Raw genomic sequence first — 23,227 nt, forward strand, 5'->3', positions numbered from 1 at the left:
TTGAAAATATGCGCTCCGAACAAGGTGCTAAATGAATGTAAAATAATAATTATATACGGTCGGGTTCGTAGAAATCGTTTAACATCTAATAACGTTGTGGTGCCATTATTTTTTAATTGAGGATCGATGGTGTGCTGCGTAGTACACTTAAATGGACAAGGTCGAAGAACCAAGAAAAGGAAATGATTTGGAACAGTTATAAGTTGAATGAACGAAGATATTAGAGGTTTTGCGTGGCTATTATTAAATAAATTAGCTCATATTTAATGGATAAACGGTTATTAAAGGTTCAGTATTCATTCTTGTATTACATATTAGGTTATTTGAGGTTAGACAAGTTCTAAATAGAACGCTAGTTTTAATCAACAAACATATGCCTGAAGTTTAAAACATCCTATCTCTTTTTTATTATTATCTATGATATTTATAGAGTTGGTTTAATGATGTTTTTTATCACCAAGAAACAACATAATATTCTGGGATATAATATTTAAATTAATTAATTGATCAGAATTTTATCTTTATAGTCATAGACATATAAAAGTCATCATAGGCATATTAAATAGCCAACTATTAGTTTTTTATAATGTTTTCTAACACGGGCTGTCCGATCGTAACAAAGAAAGGGCGTTTCTTATTCAAAATTGGCTTTATTCATCAACGTAATCTCCATCAAAAGCCACACAATCATTTCAGCGCCGTTCTAACATTCCAATACTACTTTTGTGGAATGATTTATCTTTTGCCTCAAAATAAGCCTGTCGCCAGTTGCTGTCCCCTCAGATGACGATAGTTTTGATTCCGGCTCGACGCAAAAACTCTGGTTTGTTACGTTTAAACATAGCAACAACACTGCTCAGAATCACCAAGACGTTCTTCCTCATGCAATATAAAACCACGTACGTTATTTTGACATCTTCCCGATGTTAGATAACTCACGCAACTTCACTTTGATTATTCAAAGCCATTTTGTAGATTTTTCTGTATCATCTGATGTCTCTAAGACCCACGTTTGAAATCAGTAAACCAACGTTTTATTATTGTTTCTGATTATAACCCTTTTCAATCCATTGTTGCTTTGAACGGTATTTTTCCCGTCAAGGAACAGTGTAAAATTAAAACACGAAATTGCTGTTGATCGATTGTTTTTTGGAAATAACAAGTAGTGTCACTCTTAGCACAATAACTCACAAACTTATGACTTGAATATCATGAAATTTTAACAGCTTTCTTTTGAAGGTTGGTCACTAACCAAAATACCGGTGAATGCAATATAATTAGCGCCATCTATGTGTTAGGCCCGGGACTTCTGAGCCCATGTGTTAAATGTATAATTATGGATTAGGTTACCAGTAAACATCACGGTAAGAATACACCTCCACGTTCTGTGTGGAAGTTAGTTTGGAACAAAGGCCAAGATGTGTAATGTATCAATATATAATATATAATTATGATATGACTATGAAGTAAATTGTACTTGATGATGTTTTGTATTATATTTCAAAGATAAACAAAATGTTATAAAAAAAATTATAATTTTTAATTATAAAAATGAAAATGCTGATCACCTACAGTATATACAGGGGTTCTAAAATGGATAAGATATATTAAGAACAAACAATGTCAGATCCACCAATGTTTGTAACAAAAATATCTTTATTAAAACGATTTTAGACCTTCTATTTTAGATCTGTTTTTGAACACTCGCTTAGCCAACGCGATAATCTACGTTTTCGTCAAAAAATGCGTGTGTGTAGTGTATGTTACAGCGTGCATTACTCATTTAAATTGCACCGCACGATACGCCGTTTATAAAATATAAAGGAACGTGTTTATTTGATTTCCAAAACCATCAATTAATACCCACTGATTGCGGTTGCTGCGGTTGTTACTTCTCGCAAAACAATTAATTATTCACCGCGTTTCATATGTCTAGAACGCATTAACCGTGGAAAAAGGCCCGTAATTTATGGCAATTAATATATCCGAGCTGTCCTATACGTCACACCTTCAAATTAACGTATTGCTGAATTAATCAGCTTTTAATTACTACACGGCGACGTTTATGAGTACCGGTGAAATGACGGTTTTGCGTTTTACGAAGGGAACATATTTTCTTCGATGGGAAACGACCATCGTTTTTTTTGAGCAATAGATGTTTATTATTATATTATATTATGGAATATTATGGAACTAATGTATTTACTAAAACTTTAAAAACGCGTTGCTTTTTTCCACGTTTATTTCCATCTTCGATCCAGCTGAGCAAGGTATTTTGCTATGCTGGCATATAGAATTTGCCTGCCTATATTTTTTTATTATGGAGTATTAAAGTACGAGGTCACACCTACATTATAGGATACATTATTCCCCAACATATCCGGATTTGCCGTATGCGCATTCTCCTGCACAAAATAAATCATAGAAAAGAATAAACTATATGAACCTCTATTGTCTTCCTTTTCTAATGGCGGTCTATTCTTTTCGAGTTGATCGGTACGGTCGATCAGATCAAAACAACAAACAAATCTAGAATATTTAGATTTTGTGTTACATTAATAATTCTGTAGTAATAATAATTAAATTGTTTGCGGTTTAACATACATTGGTTTGAAAATATGAAAGAACAAGGGTAAGTGCAAAATGTAAGGTTAAATTTTTAAAAGGTATAAAATCCATACAGCATCCATTTTATTTATATTGGGAATTTTAGCTGCCAAATTTATAACACATCATTTTCAACGACCTGGAGTAGGCATCAACATATGTCAAAATTTAATGATAACAAGAACAGAGAAGAAAATGATTCTTGTTGTGTTGGAAGTAGTCAAGTCATTAATGAGGTTTGTCTATCAAGAATAGTAGCAAAAACAGTAGTAACGACACCCTAGTGATCTAATGTCAAGGAAAATACAATGCATTATTATATGAGTATAGGTAAATAAATTATTGTTTTGTGAATATAATGATGGTATTCGTTTTAGACGAGAAGATGTACAATATGTTAATCGAAAGCTCGAGGTAATCAATTTATTAATGGGGTTTGTGGATTAAGAATAGTACCCATAATATTTGGAGATTTTTAAGAAAATTTTACTGCTTTTATATATAGTGTTTCGTTTCATTTAAACTATATTGGCTATGTTTGATCTAAACGATTTTGGTCTTTTTATGGTATTATTTATTTATATGGTTTTTGGAGTTCTTGTTAATTGTTCAAATATGTAAATTTATTTAAATATGGTGTTTTTATAAAAATAGAAAGGCATATAAAAATTATGTTTATTATTTCATTTTATTCAATATTTTTTTAAAATAAAATGTGTTATTCAAAAAATTTTCAATGCTTATCTCTCTCCTTATATAGTTTCAACACTACATCAATTATTTATCATATTTATGTATTTTTATTTATAGAAAATTAATAGTTGGACATATATTAATTATATTTTTATTATTTCGTTTTATTCAATACTTTTTTAAATAAAATGTGTTATTTCCAATACTATTTCCATTCCAATTTTACCATTTTTATTTACCTGCTTAATATATTCGACATTAAATCCAATAACCACGCGATCAAACACAAGTAATTAAAGCTGTATATACGCATACACCAAACTCAGATTATTCTCTGTATTCAAAATAAATGGAGCTAATGTGGACATGCGCCAAATTCGGAGATGTTGGCGAGTAATGTATCCTTTATTTAGCTTTTTTTAATGAAAAAGAACTTTCCTACTAAAACTTTAAAAACGCCTTTATTTTTTTCCACTTATCTTCCTCCTTCCATTCAGCTGGGAAAAAGTACTTTGCTGTGCTGGCCTATAGAATTCGCATGCCCTTAATACAGACACGTTGTGGCGTGATCCTTCTATTTGTGAAATACTTCAAGAGCGATTTAGCTTGAACAGAGTGAATTGTCGCCTTTTTCTTAGTTTCTACGAGTAATTAGAAGTAGAAAAACGATTCTAAATCCTCCAGTTTCTTCATTCTTTACTTTAATCTAATATATAAATAATTAGTTATTTGAATAATTGATCAAACTGTAGTATCAATTAACATCCTCCATGATTCATAAATAGATTCATAAATTGCACTTCTTATTTTATTGTTTTCTGTTATATTTCCCGTATATTTGTATCGTAATCTGCGTTTAAAAATACAGCTTTAGATATTACAATGTCATGACATTATTTATCTTAATTTGAAATAGAAAGGCTAATTGGTTTATAATGCAATCAAATTATTTATGTATTTATAGATCTTATCGGGCTATTAACATTGTTTTATGTTCATAAATTGCTTTTTTATTAGCTTATAATTTATTGACTTGTTCGTATATTTCTATATTATTCAACACTAAATTATCACTCAGTGTTTTTTTAATTTTTTTTTATTATTCGTGGTATTGATTCTTGGTAAACTTATTCAGACTTGTTTTTTTTTTGTTGTTTACGCCTTGCCTAACTCATTTAGGCAAAACTTAGATCGATTTTGTATTGAAACTGTTTTCTTCAATATTTCGAAATATGGATGTTTTTTCGGTTATATTTATGTTTTGTGGTTTATTTCTAGGTCGTTTGGGTTATAAATGATATGAATATATATACTAATATTATTTTTCACATAAGTAATATTTTTAAAACACGTGTAAACTGTGACATAGTCCAACACATAATGTTCATTTAATTGTAAAGAACTTCACTGTCACTTACTACATAGGTTTGAATATTTTTATTGAATTTTAACCTCTTTCATTATCAAGTAATTCTGTTAATATCTTTCCACTATAGGAGCATTGAAATCAAGTTGAATCTCTTTATGCTTGCTATGTAATGGTCAAGTAACCAGTTCTCTTTGTTAATAGGGTTGGGTTTTTTTGGCCAGTTTCGATCAATTCAATGACTTACTGTATAATTCAAATCTTTAACATTTAATATTTCCTTTGAATACTTCTTTTCGATATATAATATTTATTTTTACAATTGTGATTAAAAAATACTCTTTTACTTCTTCCAAATTCTAGGCTCTATAATAACAGGTCAATTGAAAAGCCCCGGCCTGACACATAGATGGCGCTATTAGAATTAAATCCATATGTTTTTTAATTAGCCCTAACCCCCAAATGAGCCGTGTATAAATTTGATAGCTGTCGGACTTTGTGAATTATAGCATTTTGAGTGAAGCAACTTTTGTTATTGTGAAAAAAATAGTAAAAAGGAATTTCGCATTTTGATAAAATATTGCTTTTTGAAGGGAAAATACAGTTGAAGCAAGAACTTGGCTTGATGCCGGGTTTCCGGAAACTGTCCCAGGAAAATCAGCCATCAAGGATAGGTAAAGAGATTGTTACCGACGAAAACATTAAAAAATCTACAAAATGAATTTGAATGACCGTAAATTTAAATTGAATGAAATAGCTTTTTTTTTTTTTTGTTCTGGCCTAAAAACCAGGCGGTGGAATGCATGACGCATACCTGGTCGCGGAGACTTGCCCTGGAATGACAAGTTGGACCGGGTTATGTGGGACTGCCTCTGGGCTTACCAATACACTAAACCGAAACCGCCTCACAGTTGACCCCTGTGGATCGCTACTGCTACTGCATTAAATTTGGGATATGGCACCCGCTGATCGGGCAGCCGTTATTGGGCACGAGGGCCCGGCGATTCTATTGATTCGCGAACCTGAGTTAACACACAACTGGGTACTGTTGTATGGGGGCAAAAGTTATGACTGTAGCGACGGATGAGGTCGTTTCAGCCTGGAAAAGGGGGAGAGCTTAGCGGTGACGCGGTGCTAAGCTCCCAGCATGTCGACCAGCTCGCGAACAAGCGCGTTTTCAGAAGAACTTGAGCTGAGTTGTTGTTTGTGGAATGATTGAGATATGAAGTGCTTGATTTCTGGAGTGTCAGTTTCCCTATGAATTTGATTATTTCTGACAAACCATGGAGCGTTTAATATTCTCCTGAGGAGCTTATTTTGGAAAACTTGAAGCCGTTTGACCTGGTTGGGTGTAACAAACTTGAAGTAGACATTAGATCCGTAGAGGAGTACGGACCGAATTAACATCTTGTAAAATAAGCATTTGATGGAGATGGGCAGTCTGCTAGAAGGGCAGATCAGAGAAGATAGCAGGTTTGCTATCCCCGAACCTTTTTGGATTGCTTTCTGGATTTGGGAATGCCAACCGAACCGTCGGTCGAAGTGAAGACCTAGGTACGTAACGTTATCCAGCAATGGAATTATTGCGGTGTCGATCTTAAGTTGCGAGACGCGCAGTGCGTAACGCTTCTTGTGGAAAATGATGGCCTGGGTTTTCAGGGGGTTGATTTGCAACCTCCAAAATTTGAACCACTTGACCGCATGATCGAGCTGCTTCTGTAAACGTTCATGAATTGTAACTTCGAACCTGGCGGCCGTGAAGAAAGCAGTGTCGTCAGCGTAAAAGGCGACGTCAAAATGCTCTTTTCTCGGCATATCTGAAATAAAGAGATTAAATAAGGCTGGGGCCAGCGGGGAACCTTGAGGTACGCCAGCATCGATTTGTTTACGACTGGAAAGTGACGCCCTGATCTTGACCTGGAAAGATCTGTCCGAGAGATCAATCCGTCGTGCCAGACCTTGTCGAAGGCTTTGGTTAGGTCCAGAAGAACTGCTCCAAGCTTTTTACGTTGGTCAAGAGCATGATGGATGTGTGCAGCCAGACGGGAAGCTTGATGGACGGATGAGTGGTGAGCGCGAAAGCCGAATTGTTCATCTGGAATGATGTTGTTTTCCTTTGTGAAAGAGTTGAGAGCGTAGAGTATTGCCCTCTCGGCAAGCTTCGAAATGGCGCTGAGAAGGCTGATAGGCCTGTAATCAGATGGAGATGATTTTGCTCCTTTCTTGGGTATAACCGCTATATGTGCGTGTTTCCAAGACGCCGGGAAGTGTTGCAGTCTCATGATGGAGTTAATGATGTTTGCCAGTTCTGCGAGCTGCTTATGCGGGAGCTTTTTTAACTGGGTAATCGATATTCCATCGAAACCTGGAGATTTTTTGGTTTGAAGTTTGCCGATCATAGTCTGTAGAGACTTTGGAGACACAAAATGGTTGAGAAGAAAGGCGGGGGTTACTGGTCTTTTGACGGAGTTGGATTCGTTGATGACAGTGTCAATGTCTTTAGCTTTAGTGTTCTGTGCGGGTGGGAGGCATTTCATTTGAGCTTCGTAGGTCTCTGCAAGGAGCTCGACTTTTTCTTGGTCAGTGACTGCGAAATTTCCTGTAACCGCTGACTTCAGGGGAGGGATGACATTGTGCGTCTTCCCCACGAGGCATTTGGAGACACGCCAGAAGGAAGGGGGGCCATCCAGCCTTTGGTCCGCGAGAAATGAGTTCCATTTCATTGCTCGCCTTCCTTTTGTCTGCAGCGTCAAGGGTGAATCGAGCTAATCTGCATAAACCGTTTTTGATGCGAATTTCACGTTTAAGAGAAGCGGGAAGGTTGTTTTTCCACGGCTGGGGTTGTGATGAAATTTTGACTGTGGAAGATTCGTGAGCAGACTGAATATCGCGAGTTAGCTTGAGTACGGCTTCCTCGAGGTGTTCTGGTGTGTTAATTTTCGGAATTGGATCGGATTTCAGGAGAAGAGATTGGTAGTTTTTCCAGTCGGTTTTTTTCCTGAATCTTGTTAGTGGGACTTGAGTGGTGGCGCAGTTTCCGAGTTTGAGAAGGACCGGACGATGATCAGAGTCTAGTTCGTCAAGGACTCGAACTTCGGAATCGCGATTTACGTCTTGAAGAATAAAGAAATCAAGGATTCTTGCTGCGCCTTGAGAGACTGTACTAGGGTGATGGGTGGGTTCATCTGGCAAGGCAAGACCGTAGCCCAGATCTGCACTTAGAGCTACGATGGCGTTACCTGCGGAATTCGCTCTGGAACACCCCCAGGTGGGGTGGTGGGCGTTGAAGTCGCCACCTATTATTTTCGGAAATTTTCCTTCGACGAGTGATCGGTATTCGGCATAGTTGAATGCAGAAGATTTCCTGTACAGGGATGTAATCACGAAGGGACGTTCTTGGATATCGATTTTAATGGAGGTTGTTTCGAAGTTGTTTACTGATAACGATGGAAGGAGCTCGTGTTTGACTTCTTTTCTGACGAGGATGGCGGTTCCACCGCCTCGACCCGGAGTCCTATCGTTTCTGTAGACAAAAAAGTATTCGAAAGAGAGACGATGCGAAGGTTTCAGGAAAGTTTCCTGGATGAGCACGATGTCGACGTCATAGAATGTCATGACGTCTTCCAATTCCGCTTGCTTTCCGCGTAAGCTATTTGCATTCCATGTCATCAGTATAAGAGATTTCGGAACAGCCATTTCGAAGAGTTAAAGGCTGCTGAAAGTTATAGAGACAGGTAAGTGTTGCCGCTTAGGCGGCGACATTTGGAAAAAGACGAGCAAGTTGGTGAGCCAGGGCGATCACTTGTAGGAAAGCCTGCGGGTCAGTAAACGCCTGCATTGTGGAGTTAAGGTCCGGTGTATTGGTTGGAGCAGGAGTTTGAGTTGGAGCAGGCTGAGTAGCGCTGGCTAATTTTTGGGCTAGCTTCCTGCCACCTTGGTTACTCCATGCAGAACCTTGTGGAGGCCTGGTTTCAGTTGGAATTTTTGGTTTTCTTGGAGCAGAATGAAATAGCAGACATCAACTGAACGTGGACATCATATCTTTCACGAATATTTGGGTATGAGAAAGCTCTGTGCAAAGTGGGTGCCGCGCGAGCTCACTTTTGACCAAAAAACAACGACGAGTTGATGATTCGGAGCAGTGTTTAAAGATGATCAAGCGTAATAAACCTACATAGCATATAAAAAACATAGCTCCATCATTTCACTCCGAAGTCCAATCGACAGTCATCCGAGTGGACTCCACACGATGAACCCGCTCCAAAGCGCATGGAATAGTTTTCATTGACTACCTTGAAATAGGAAGGACCATCAACAGCGACTATTACATAGCGTTATTGCACCGTTTGAAGGGCGAAATCACCGTAAAACAGCCGCATTTGAAGAAAAACAAAGGGTTGCTTCACCAAGACAAGGCACCGTGTCACAAGTTAGTGAAAATGATGGCAAGAATCTATGAATTATTCTTCGAATTGCTTTCTCATTCACCATATTCTCCAGATCTTCCCCAGCGACTATTTCTGTTCTCAGGTATTAAAAGAATGCTCGCTGGGAAGAAATTTTCGTCGAATAAGGCCTATTTTAAAGCAAAGGACAAATAGTGCTACAAAAATGGTATCGAAAGGTTGGAGGGTCGCTATAATCAGTGTATCACCCTTGAAGGGAACTATGTTGAATGAAAAAAAAAATGCCAAAAAAAGTGTTTTACTATGGTCGACCGGGGACTTTTCAATTGGCCTGTTATAATACATAACTAAACATGAACGTAATAATGTTTAAGTGGACCTCTGCATTCCAGGGTCATCGACCGACATCGACTTCAATCGATGACACAAACACAGAAATTAACAAGACATCTGAAAATAAAAACATCCATATTAACTGTCTTTTCTTATGTTTCGAATTTATTTTTGAATAAATATATTTATTAAATTATCGAGCCTGTGTTTAAATCAATCAACTTAAAATGTACTATCGATATAAAATAAATATATATTTGGTATTTTATTGCGGCATGATCGAAGCTACTTACTATATTAATTGTTTGAAAAGAAACATAATTGCGTTAATAATGTTGACACAGAAAAACGTTTTCTATCTATAAAAAGCTCATTTTATTGGTGTTGGCTCGAACATTAATGCCATATTGCTGCGTTATTGCTTTTTAATGGCGAAAAAGTGGAACATGATTGAGGAATGGCCGAGGTCGAACAAGTCAACCGAGAAAATAAGAACATTTAGAAAACCAGCCGTTGCTGGTAATTAATGATATCAAATTTATTTGAACGTGTATTGGTTATGTAGTACCTTCGTAACGATTACTGATTGTTTACGGTTTATCTATTTGATATTAACAATTCGTGACGTTAAAATCTTGTAATATATACAGTGGATCGGCAATATAATATTGCTACTTATATAAATTATAATAACTTAAGCTACAGTTTACACTTTATATAAGTTTGTATGGTTTGGTTCGCTTCAATCTTCTGATATCCTGCGCGTTGTCCAGTAGTTGTATTGCTTCCACATTAGTATGATTTTGTAATCTTCTTTGATATTTTAAGGCGAAATATTGGGATAACTTCGGAAATACATTTGATTTCCAGGCCATCGTGCAGTTCTGCGTTGGTTGCGTAGCGATAGGGATTGGTAATTAATCTAGATGACTAGTTGATTAGAATTTTTAGTACAGCCCTATATTTGCACACCATAAGTCCAAGTTGGCTTTATGATAGTCTGATAAATCAATCTCTTTGATTTTAGATCAAGTTGGGAGTATCTTCCGACTAACTAGTGTAGTTGTTTTATTTTGGTTCTAATGTGTTTTGCTTTTTGTCTAACATCATGTTTCCAATTTAGTCTACCGTCAAGATGAATCGGGCATCCATTGAGTGATATAATTAAGTCTTTTTATTTCGCCGCCATGAAAAATTAGCTATTAAGTTGGAGTTTCCAATCTTTCGTCCATTTGTAGATTTTAGTCCGACGTGACAGTAAAGTGCGTAAACTAAATCGTTTATAATATCATGTGATGTATATATTATAATCATAAGAAATGCTTATTGCCCACTGAGCAGATTGTTGAACCACTAACGAGTAATAATTAATATATATGTGCACTTATACAATATGAATAATCATTTAAAAATAGTTTTAAACGTTTCATAACAAAGTAAATCCATTTCATGATGTATCCAATCTGAAAAAAAATGTCATGGATGTAACCGCCCACAGGAATTCGATCGTGGGTCTACTGGCCCTGTTCCAGCTTGTTAAACGGACGCTTAGAGTCAATTTGTGTTACATTGTCGGTATTAAATGGGGGACATTGTCGTAGGTTCACTTTTACGGCTTATCTGATATGCATCGATTAGTGTTGGCAAAGAGAAACGTTGAGGACGCGAGATAATGTTAATGTTAGCATCGGAAAATGTTTGTCGTTAATTAGCTTTCGAATATTAGGCGAAGAAAACATCTCGAAATAGCCTTCCTTATGGTCGTGAAATGCTATTACATTAGCATAGATTTAATCATCGTTAAACGATTCAATAGTTATGTTAAACGTACTTAATATTAATTAGTCAATAAACAGAATGAGCGCGTCTACTTAGTTAGTTTCGCTAAGGTTCGAACTAACTCTCGAAAAACATATGTGATTGTACATCAAACTGATCAAATTTTGGCTATTTGTTTATCTATTCAGAATTACAGATGGATCATAGACATATCACTAGAAGGAAGCTAAATGAGTTCTGCAATATTGTCAGATGTTGCTCAGGCTGTCGATAAAGTTTGGCAAGAAGATGTATATTCTAACTTGAGGAAAATACGAGCAGGTCTTCTATAGAGAAGTATAATGAGACCAGTTCTTTATCTGTTGAACATTGAGGACTAGCCTACATTCAATGAGAATGTTGTTATATTTGAAGATGACATTGCAATTTTAGCCATTGTAAATAATAACACTGAATCAACTGAAAAGTTACAAACAGCTATTACCGAGATACAATGCTGGATAGAAAAATGGCGGATCAAAAAGAATAAAAATAAATCAGTGCCTATTGGCAGGTGCTGTATGGCAATTCAGCTAAATATTTTGTACGTAATGTGTAATCAAAAGTACAAAAACTGTACTGGTGTACTGGTCAGTCCTGTTAGTATAGTCCTGTAAGTTTTGAAACCAGTGCGGACTTATGGTGTTCAACTCTGTGGTTTTACCAGCTAAAGCAATATAATTATATAATATTATACAAAGTTGATGCACTTTTTAATAACAGTAATTATTTCTTGTTAAACATCTTGTACTGCATATTTATTATTAACGAAGTTATTCTGTTTTAATTTGGACTTATCTAATAGAACATTAACCATTTTTTGCAGTTATGTGATATTTCAGTACAAATTTTCTTGGCATGGTTTTTTTAACAAAATTTAAGTTTTTGCAATGATCAATCTATTAACTGTTGGTAGCATCTTTTTCATGCCCTTTTTGGCACTCCAGCGATGTATATTTCTTGAAACCTGTTGATACATTTCTTATATCAAAAGTTGTTTTTAGGTCATTCGTGCATTTTGTTAAGTATTGCAGATTGTGCTTGTTTTGTGTGCTTCGTGCGATAATCCTCTCGTTATATTTCATATTTATTACCTTCCGTGCTATCTGGTCGGTTACAGTTACTACCAATGACACAATATTCAACCAAATTTTTGTCGTATATTGTATATTTAACAACCACCTGGCAAAGAGCTTTTTGAAGTTATTCCTGATGATGTGAAATACGATATTTATTTGAAATTTCAAATTCCTGGCTTCGCAATATGCTTTATTGCTTATTTATTATTGCCGTTTTATTTATGTATCGGTTTCAGTGTTTTATTTGTATGAAATATGATGTAGTAACATATTTAAACATGAACACAATGTTTCATCGAAAAAGAAGGCCAATGTTGCATTATTCTAAACGAATATGATCGGTATCCCGACAACCTGATGTATAAATAAATAATTGGCAGCCATCCGGTGATCTTGAACAATGAAAAATTAAATGGGGAAAGCCAGCTGTGCGACTTTTTAATTTCGCTTTTCGAACAACGCGTTCTAATTACATTTAGACAATGCCAAAGCGGTTACGCCAGCTCTTCGTCGACGACGAAACTTGTCACGTCGAAATTTTTGGTCGTTTGCCGCGATACCATCTTAATTTGCCGCTACGGGAGAAAACTTTCACGCCATAAAGTCTCCCAATTAGCCTCCGTTGAAAAATAATTCTTAATTATTTTGTCGTCTCGCGCAAAAGTTTCCGTAAAAAACGGCGTTTCCGGCTTGATTATCATGTTTAACTGAAGTAAATTACCCATTACCAAATGAACCTACGAAAATTTCCTGTTGGGCTGAAATTAAAGTCCTCAGAATCAGGAGAGAAAAAACATTAATTTTCAACAATGAATAATTACCAATTAATTATTGTTGGATTTGTTGAGTTTTATATATTGTTATTTACATTATGGACAAAATAATCTCGGAGTGCCTTTAACAAAGATATAATAGATGCATCAGTAGATGATGTGACATGTAAGGTACATCATATATGTAAACAGTACAGTTCTTCGTTGGTAATTAATTGAAGCACTTTGTTTTGGATTTGTTGATCGTAGGTGAAATTGGGAATACCTTCCGACTAACCAGTACAATTCTTTGATTTTGTGTCTGATCTGCACTATTTTTGTCTAACGTGAATTATATTTCCTGAAATATGTTTGTAGGAATGTTCGTCGGGTCGGTCGGTCGGTCGAAATGTGTGGCTGCCGCTACGATTATTTGTCAGAACACTCACTACTATTTTTGGAAGGAATTTGCACGGGAACTAAAAACACTGGTTGAATCAAAGTTGTTTATTTTAACTTGCGATTGATACATGTGGTCGGTGGGAGAATTGACAGGATATTAGGTTAAGGTGAAGGAAGTACGGTAGCGCTGTGGAAGTGGTACTGTTACAAGGGGACGGTGATAAGAAAAGAGAGCGAGACGTCGTCGTGATGGCCTTTTATACTCCAGAACTGCATGGTACCAATCCACCGGCGTTGCCAACCTTTGTAGTTGTTGATGGTGAATTGGTGGTGGCCTAAAGGGTCGTGGCGGTCGCCACATGTTGTTAAATATCTTATACCCAACCTTATTTTTAGGTTAATTAAGCACAGCTTTATTACGTATTGCAGGATGTGCTTGTTTTGTGCGCTTCATCTGATAATTCACTCTTTATATTGCATATTGAAATCAATATTTATTCTTAAAACCGAGACATTATTTAACCTGTAAGTAATTATTTGAGTTGGACTTTTATTTAATTAAAGAATAAATTATTGATTTATTGAAAGTATTATTATTAATATTTTTAAAGTAATATAAAGTCGGGTCTTTATACTTTATATTTAACTTATTATTTAACACTTTAAACTTACTGTATCAGTATTTATTCTTAAAACCGGGACATATTTAGCCAATAAATAATTAAGAAATATTAAAATGTCAAAAAATGATTTTCTATTAATATTTTTCATACCAATATAAAATAAAAGGCGTTATTCACAGACGGCGTAACAAATAAGGGGTTGTTAAACCAAGCAATATCGTATTATTTATTCGTCTAATAATATCACGCCATCCTTGGAAAAGTCCATTTATAACTTTATTTGATCCAGCTGCGAATCTACACGGAAACAAACGGGAGAGAAAAAAGCAAATCCGAAAAGAAATATACATGCATATATATTTCGTTGGAAGCGGTTCGATCCACGCATAACAAACAAAATAAATCAAAGCGAAGCGAAGCGGGCGGATGGGAATCAGTTCTTTATCTGTTGAACATTGAGTGTCTCGATGGATCGTCCTCGCTTTTTTCTTGTTCGTAGCCGATGCGTACGTTTATTGCGAAACGCCCGTCCCGAAATAAGGAGATGCTCTCTCGCCGATCGAATTACGTTCACGACACCTTCTTTTGTCTTGGAAATTGTCGAGTTCGTCGCCTCTTCTTTCTATTACATTGTCGTTTTTATCGTTCGCTGAAAATGCGAACGTACGCTTCTACCATTTCAACGAGGAAACCTGATTGTTCGCGACGTTTCCTTATTTAAAACGATTCACGTGTAAGTGTTAACGGGCCGCGTCCACACAACGAACGGGCCTTTTGTCTGCTTTAAGTGCTTTTAACTTAGATTTTATGATGTTCTTTCGCTTCCCAGATTTTATTATCTTTGCACAACAAATGCCATCGGACAGAAACCATATAACGTAGAGAAACTGTTACGTTGTCTCTTTTGTAGGGTTAGTTTTAAAACCAGGGCGTAAAATAAAAATTATACCAAATAAAATAATATAAAATAATTCAACATCATAAATAAATAAATGATGTAATTAACAGGTGAATTGAAAAGTCCCCGGCCTGACACATAGATGGCGCTACTAGAATTAAATCCATATGTTTTTTAGTTAGCCTTAACCCTCAAAAGATGCGTGTATAAATTTGACAGCTGTCGGATCATTAGTTTGTGAATTATAGCATTTGGAGCGAAGCAACTTTTGTTATTGTGAAAAAAATGGATAAAAAGGAATTTCGCGTGCTGATAAAATATTGCTTTTTGAGGGAAAAAAATACAGTTGAAGCAAAAACTTGGCTTGATGCTAAGTTTTCGGACTCTGCCCCAGGAAAATCAATCATCAAAATGAGCACCGAAGACAGTGAACGCAGTGGACGCTCAAAAGAGGTTGTTGCTGACGAAAACATTTAAAAAATTCACAAAATGATTTTGAATGACCGTAAATTAAAATTGAATGAAATAGCAGACACTCTAAAGATATCAGCTGAACGTGTACATCATACGTGTACATCATCATACAAATACTTGGATATGAGGAAGCTCTGTGCAAAGTGGGTGCAGCGCGAGCTCACTTTTGATCAAAAACAACGACGATGATTCGGAGCAGTGTTTGAAGATGATCAAGCGTAATAAACCCGAGTTTTTGCGTCGATATGTGACAATGGATGAAACATGGCTCCATCATTTCACTCCGAAGTCCAATCGACAGTCATCCGAATGGACTGCATGCTATGAACCCGCTCCTAAGCGTAAGAAAACGCAACAGTCGGCTGGCAAGGTTATAGCGTCTGTATTTTGGGATGCGCATGGAATAATTTTGAGGCCTATTTCGAAGCAAAGGACGAATCATACTTTAAAAATAGTATCGAAAAGTTGGAGGGTCGCTATAATCAGTATATTACCCTTGAAGTGAATTATGTGGAATAAAAAAAACTAATTTTGCCAAAAAAATTTGTTTTACTAGGGTAGGCCGGGGAATTTTCAATTGGTCTGGTAATGAAAACGTTCCTGAGCAATCAGTTTTCAGTGACAAGGGTAAAATTAAAAATATACTTGAAATATAACAGGTAACGGTAATTGTTACGGTACTTCTAATGCCAGGTAATATTAAAATATAACGGCACTGACAGTTAAAATACTGGCAGCTAAATGTACGGGTAATTAATTATTTGCTGGCGGATCATAGTACTGATAAATAAATGTATCGACAATTACCGGTCGATTTATATTCAACAAAAAAGTCAATGTGTAATGGATGGTATTGATAACCTCACTAAAATGCGATGGCAATGGTAGCCAATAACAGTGATAGAATAACCAGGATGGTTAACAACAATATTAGTCCGTAGTAGTCAATTACATTGAGGGACAATCATTATAAAAGAGACAATAATGGTAACTGCTAGCAATAATGAACTATGCTGGGATGAAGAATGTCCTTATGTCCGAGCGCTAAGAATAATGGACGTGCAATGAGATCAAAGGAAGCAGACGCACGAGATCCTGCCATTAAGCTTAGTAGTACTCGCTAAGTCCGACTATGATGAACCTGCAATGTGCACAAGGGAAAAAGCTAAAAGCCACACGCTAGATACGCTTCAACCAAGAGCCAGTAGAAACCACTTTCGGTAGTATTTATGTATACTTCAAGTTATCCATAGATCTAACTACACATCAATAACTCTGGCCACTTTGGCGTTAGTTTCTGGTTTATAAAATTGTTATAATTTATATTTATAGTTACAACCATACAACTATTATCTATGATTACCATAATTTTAGAATTATGAGGAACATAGGACGAGTGGAATAAATAATAAAATAGAGTAGAATAAAATAGATAACGATAAATGGATAAATAAATAAGTAGAAGACAATGAATAGAGAATTACAAATAGAAAATAATAAATGAAGATTAACTTTAATATTTAAGAGTATTTGAGATTTAATAAATAATAAATAAAAAAATATAACGGATGATTATAATTATCTAATTATCGATGATTTTATATAAAATCATCATTGAAAAACACTAATATCTCTTACGTAAATCGTTCGTACGTACATTAATTCAGTTATATCCGTAGCAACGTCAAAGATGTCTACTAAATACGTATGGACAAGCCATAAAATTCATCAAAACCAATTCTACACATCCCGTCGATTAAAGTTTCACGATAATCCTCTTTGGATCTGGGCATGACTAATGATATTCCCAACCCTCGGACAAATAGATCGGATAAACAAAGTCCATCTAAACCGGTCGTCAACGGTTAAAACCCCCCATATTTTTCATTTAACGATTTTGGGGTTGTTAATCCGGAAGGGCTGGTATGATTGAGTAGGGTTTTTTTTTGATTTAGCACCCTCTTGTTATTTAAAATATTTGATTATACTTAAAGTAAATGGGTTTTATTGTAGTACTGGTGTTTTATGATTTTGTTGGGAGGTAATATCATTTTGGTCGTCGAAATTTTAGGTGTCGAATTTTGAACGTGCCTTTGTTTGAATCTATGATGACAGTATCATATATCGATTATAACAACTGCGATATTTTGTTATATTTATGTATCAACTATTTCTCCTCTTATTTCTTCTTTTTTTATTTATTTTTCTATTTTTATCTAAGCTAATTATCCACCATTGAAATTAATAGATAACAAAATCAATGTATATAAGCCGTCGTAAAAAGAGAACTAACTAAGCGACACCTAAACAAGCTAATGAAGTCGACGAAGCTTCAACAATACATGTATTGTATGAAACCGGATTAGTCGACTTTTTGTCGTGCGATCCTAAATTCATATGCACCCCGAGCGCGCACACACACAACAACTAACGACGTTCCGTGCTTCCCTCATTGTTTCATTTTAATGACCTGAAGCCTGCCATTGCCGAAACGGCTTTATCATGAACATATCTCCGCCGCAAAACCACTTTCATGCCGCACGAAATGTATCGTCGACGTTATGGCTTAAGCGACGTCATCTGTTACGTCTTCCGAGCTTCCAAAACGACCACGATATAATGGGGTTCGTTCCTTTAAGGGCAACGGTGCCGAGACACGTTTCCTTTTTTTCTTTGCCCTGTTTGAGAAATGATGCGGTGTTAGGCTCGGTTCACAAGAGGCCGAAGTAAAATTGAATCATCTTTTTTTAAGAGCGTTAAATTTTTTTTCGAAATTACAAAATAGATTGATTCTTTTGATTTTATCGATGCCATTCTGAATAGCCCAAGCACAATATCCATGGCTCCAAGTTAATGCTCTGTTTTTGATGATATCAGCTTACTGTGTTATACTGTGAGCTACTAAAACCTAATGAAACTATCAATAGGGATCACTATCGACTATAATTGATGCAATACGGTCACAGGTGACAAAATTACTTGTAGTTAGAGACTTGTGAGACAGCGGAAGAATTTCGTTATAAAGTTCTTGATAACAGGATTTTCATTCGAATTTCTCAGATCAGAGAGCTATCCAATAACACTAAGCAACACTCAAAATCGCCAAATTTCTTCATTTTAGTCAAACCTCTTTCCTTGGAGTATTATTTTGCGACAGCACAATTTATTCAATTAGTTAATCATTTTCATCGACTTACGATACGACACATTGTCTTGATGAAACATTACTTTTCTGTTTTGCCTTTGAAAGCGCTTCTCTTGTTCTTATTAAACACTCTGAATAAGTTATTGTTGCAAAAGTTGTTTCACTAAAACTGTACCTGTAAGACAAAGACAGTTCTGGACAGCCAAAAAACTTTGTAGACGAGGAATTTAGGCATACTATTGAACCAATAGAGCGAACATTGCACGAAAAATAGCCTGTCTGTAGCCTGTCGAGTAGCGACCTGTCTGAGCAGCGCTTCGGTTCTTACGAAAATGTCAAAAATGGTTTGATTCCTGGATATCTTAAAAAAAAACAAAACGAAAGAACGAATCCTTAAATTGTCTGAAGGTTCGATCGATAGACAATACTTTTAATATCAATTTTTCAAAATAAAGTTTCAAATTAAAGAAATCCTTTAAAACTAATTTGTAGGCCTAACAGTACTGTTAAGGACTGACATGGAAATTATTGTTCAGATAACTTGCATATTGGACAGCTTGCATATCTCAAGAATTAACAAAGTGTTAATTAATGTAAGTTATTTAGTATTTTATTTGGAGACACAGAAATTGCGTTAATATTTTATTAGAAAAGTAATTCATAAATCTTTAATCCTACAACCATTATTTAAGGATTTCATATAGCTATATAAATACTCTCGTGAAGAATAATTACGGTTCAGTCTAAAGAAGTACCCAACAATTTTTTCAATAAGGATTCCAGAAAAAAACCTCTTCACAGAATAATCGAAAATACTTTGGTTGTTATTCAACAAAAAGCACCAAGCTTTACAACAACCGAACCGCAAACACATCAGGCACGAAACTTCAATTATTTCAACGAACAATAACACGTCTTTGGCTCGAGAACTAAGAAGAAAAATATATTTAAGAGCAAAAAAACACCGGATTCGTTTCGGCAATCGTGTATATCGAGACGGCAAACAGGAGGAACACAAAAGATCCTTCGATATCTCGACCGATCTTTGCCCGTCGGCAAGTTTACATCAGAAAGCCATTAGGAGGTGCTCGCGGCGAATGTAGATGTCGTCATCGATTAGGATCTGTCGTCGGTAGACCCGTAAATAGGAGCGCCGGCGATACAAGACATATTTCATATGGTAATATGATGGCGAGGGTATTGCGATTGGATGTGTCGATAAGCTTGTTTGTCTTTTTTTGCCGTTGTTTATGGGAACGATGAAATATAAAAACGGGTAAGAGCTTATGTCGATGACAAATACGCCATTTGGAAAGTTTCAGCCAATATGTACGCGTACGAGATACTGTCGGAATGTTTTGGATATCATTATTCATGTTAGATCCTTACCAAAATAGTAAACTGTTGGGTTACTGGAAGAGTATAAACAACATTTATCACCTCGTTATAAAAGGAAACCAATTTATACACTAAACCTATTCTTTTTTAATTAATTACATACATTAAATAAGCATAGTTCCATGCCAATTTACAAATTAATTTATTACTGTTGTTGTGGCCGGCTTGGTTGGTGCAATGATAAATGCGACAGGACCGTCCATCTACTGTTGCGATAGTCGCGGGTTCGATTCCTGCTAGGGCATGGTCGTAAATTTATATTTGTGATTGTCCTAGGCAACAGTGTAATATCGGAGAAGGAAAATGATACCAGTCACTCCAGTAACCAGGCTGGGTAAGACCGGATGTCCTCTGGATTGATTTTTAAGTTGGTTACTCGACAGTCGGTAGGCTTAATACCAAAGACCATGGTTTGGAGCCCACGTTAAACAGATAACTCCATATTTAAACCCCCAAGCCCAAATAGATTTAGCAAACAACAACAAAAAATCAACAGTGTATATATGAATTTAATTCTTTTTTCGTGAAATCTGGATGTTATACGACCCTCTGTTTATCAAAAGTAGGCTCGAGTAGTCGTAGCAAGCGTACACATATCGTCTCAAACAATTAAATTGTTTACTGGCCAAAATATGAAATTGATGGGCCATTCACTGAATAGCCCTGATTTCGCACCTAGTGTTTTTTTTTAAATCCCAAAGAAGTTGTTGATGCGGGGTTTGAGCTCGATCGAAGCAAAGAAACTGCTACGAAATCCCAGTTCCAACTTATGGAAAAGTGCAAGAAGAATATTTTTAAAAACAATAAATTCAATTTTGATCACCAATATTTATTTTTGTCAGAAGAAATACATTTTGCTTATTGACCGAATATCATTTCTACCCGTGAAGTGACAAAGGTTATTATTCTATTTTTGTAATTGCAATTGCTGCCGAAATCGTTGATTTTTTCCAGATAAAGTTTTAAAACCATTTTCAATATAGTGAAATCATGAGGGAGTCTGTGTCTTTACCAGTTGAACTAGAGAGTTTTATCCTCTTAATCTTTTATATTTTACCTCGTTCATTGTGTCATAAAACTGTTATTTATGGCATGTTATTAAAATACTTAAACTACGTTATTAAATACAATATATGAAAGCATTCATACCCTTAAATATCCCATTATATTTTTCTCATTAATTTTTAATATTCGCTATGTTAAGATGCGTTTTCTAGTTACATATATTAAAACTTTTGTCTAATTTATTTAGTTGCAAATATAGTCTCATTTTCTATTAACGTTTTAAATATGGAGATTTTGATTTTATCTAAACATGTCTATGTTCATTTTAATATATTTTGCAACATATGGTCGAGTAGCAGTACTTTAACCAGCAAAGCTAAATAAGCTGTAATTAACTAAGTTTGGGTAAAAAATCTGGGATTTTTTTTTCAGATATTTATCGCAGCTGCATCATTTTTTACTTGTCATATTGTCTAATAGATCAGCGTGTATGTTATTATAAAAAAAAGAATACATTACAAAAGAATACTAGAAAAAAGATGTAGACCTCCATTCATTATAATCCGAAGAGGGTTGATCGGTCACAGATGCGTGCTTTTCAATTGTTCCGCTCGGACGGACCGTAACATTGTAGTGTTTTACAATAGGGACGGGTTTCCTCATGTTCACGCTAGAGTGCGCTCCACCGAACCGCCAGGAGGCCGACCAGATTCGTTGTTTCGGCACGGTTTTGGATATTTTGATGATAGGTAGCGATAAGGATTGGTTTGTTTTCTGATGGTTATCGTGGATATTGGTTAAGTCATACTTATTCTAAATATTATAATCCTGTTTTAATGTGTCGTCGGGTTTAATTATACAGGTTGTTTCTCACGAGCGAAAATGTACAAAGAGGAGCCCCATTGGGAATAAAGGAATGTATATTAGATACGACAATATGTATATTTAATGGTTTTTAAATGAAAAAGTCCATTCTCTTTTATTTTGATGTAATAGCTCGTTTATTATGTTACCCAAATTGTAAAGAAACGTGTCGTCCTATTACAAAAAGGAAGTCATTTTTGAATTTAGCATATCCAAAATAGTTAAGAACGTTCCAAAACGTACACAGCTTTAGAATTTTTAAGCAGACCTGTGTCGTTACAGATACAGTTTCCTCGTGGCAGAATTACAGTCTCCTCTCGAAAACAGATCTCCGCAAGGTGCTCAACTAGCCCCAGCCCTGTTAAACCTTTATATGGCTGATTTTCCACTCCACAAACATTCCCACACAGCATTTTATGCAGATGATACAGCTTTCTTTACCACCGGTTACAGTCCCGACGCTATCCGTGACAGACTTCAAGTCCAACTGAACCAGGCTATTGCATGGTACAAATCCTGGTGGCTGAAGATTAACTCGAGCAAAACTCAGCTATTCTGTTCCACCGCAAGAAGGAGTTCCGCGCTTATCGGTTCCAAATCTATAAAGTCCCAATCCGCTGGCTCCAAAAGGTATCATACTTCGGTCTCCAGTTCGATCGCAAGTTCCAATGGTCAGCCCAAATCCAGCACGCTATTTGCAAAGACAAAGACTCCCAATCTCTCAAAAAGCTACTCTGTATAAGATGCTAGTCCATCCAGTCTGCCTGTACGGAGCACAGGTGTGGTACAAGTACGTCTCTGAGAGATAACTTGGAACTACTTCACGAACATGCTCAGTGTATGGTTCTCCTTAGCCGCTTTATAACACGACAACAATCTGATCAAATCCCTACCCTCGGTAGCTAACCAACTTACGACAATCCCAATCGTAACCCAGGGTCTCTGTCGCCCGCAAAACATTTCTCTATCCCGAACCCGAAGCGACATCAGCAAAATACCATTTAGTTCTAGCTGGTCAATATGGAATAAGAAACCTCTTGTTGGGTCTTTTTCATAGCATGTACAGGTTTCGAAACATTTGATTCCCCAACTGCTAAACTCTCTGGAAGTTCTTTGAGAGTTTGAGCTAGCTTTTCGTCGAGTAAGTCTTGCAATTCATTGTCTTCGAACTTTTTTCTCATGACATTCTTTGTCATTAATATCAAAATCACCAGGTTTAAATCGTGGAAACCAGAAGCAGCAGCTAAATAAGTCAATTGTGCTAAATAGAAAACTGTTTCTTCAAATTAACACCGCCAGATAGCGTGTCGGGCAGTAACGGTGTGAACAATGCTTTAGCGGTCCCGAAGGCAGCTACGAGACCC

At 36.0% G+C, this 23,227-nt stretch overlaps 1 protein-coding gene and 1 long non-coding RNA gene across 11 annotated transcripts in view; both read left to right on the forward strand.

Annotated features, from left to right (window-relative positions):
- LOC143200829 (uncharacterized) overlaps positions 1 to 23,227 on the forward strand; it is a 205,005-nt gene that overhangs the window by 68,420 nt on the left and 113,358 nt on the right. The window lies entirely within an intron of this gene.
- On the forward strand, positions 2,597 to 3,126 carry LOC143200832 (uncharacterized). Of its 3 annotated transcripts, none has more exons than XR_013006828.1 (3): positions 2,597 to 2,632; positions 2,714 to 2,843; positions 2,985 to 3,126. It is a non-coding gene; the product is annotated as an uncharacterized LOC143200832 (long non-coding RNA). The 3 variants fall into 3 exon arrangements; XR_013006826.1 differs by having other exon boundaries at positions 2,714 to 2,931; positions 2,985 to 3,119; XR_013006827.1 differs by having other exon boundaries at positions 2,714 to 2,937; positions 2,985 to 3,078.

Source organism: Rhynchophorus ferrugineus, unplaced genomic scaffold (assembly GCF_030347505.1).
Source record: "Rhynchophorus ferrugineus isolate W39M unplaced genomic scaffold, kcgeb_rfMv2 rfM8, whole genome shotgun sequence".
Taxonomy (NCBI): Eukaryota; Metazoa; Arthropoda; class Insecta; order Coleoptera; family Curculionidae; genus Rhynchophorus; species Rhynchophorus ferrugineus.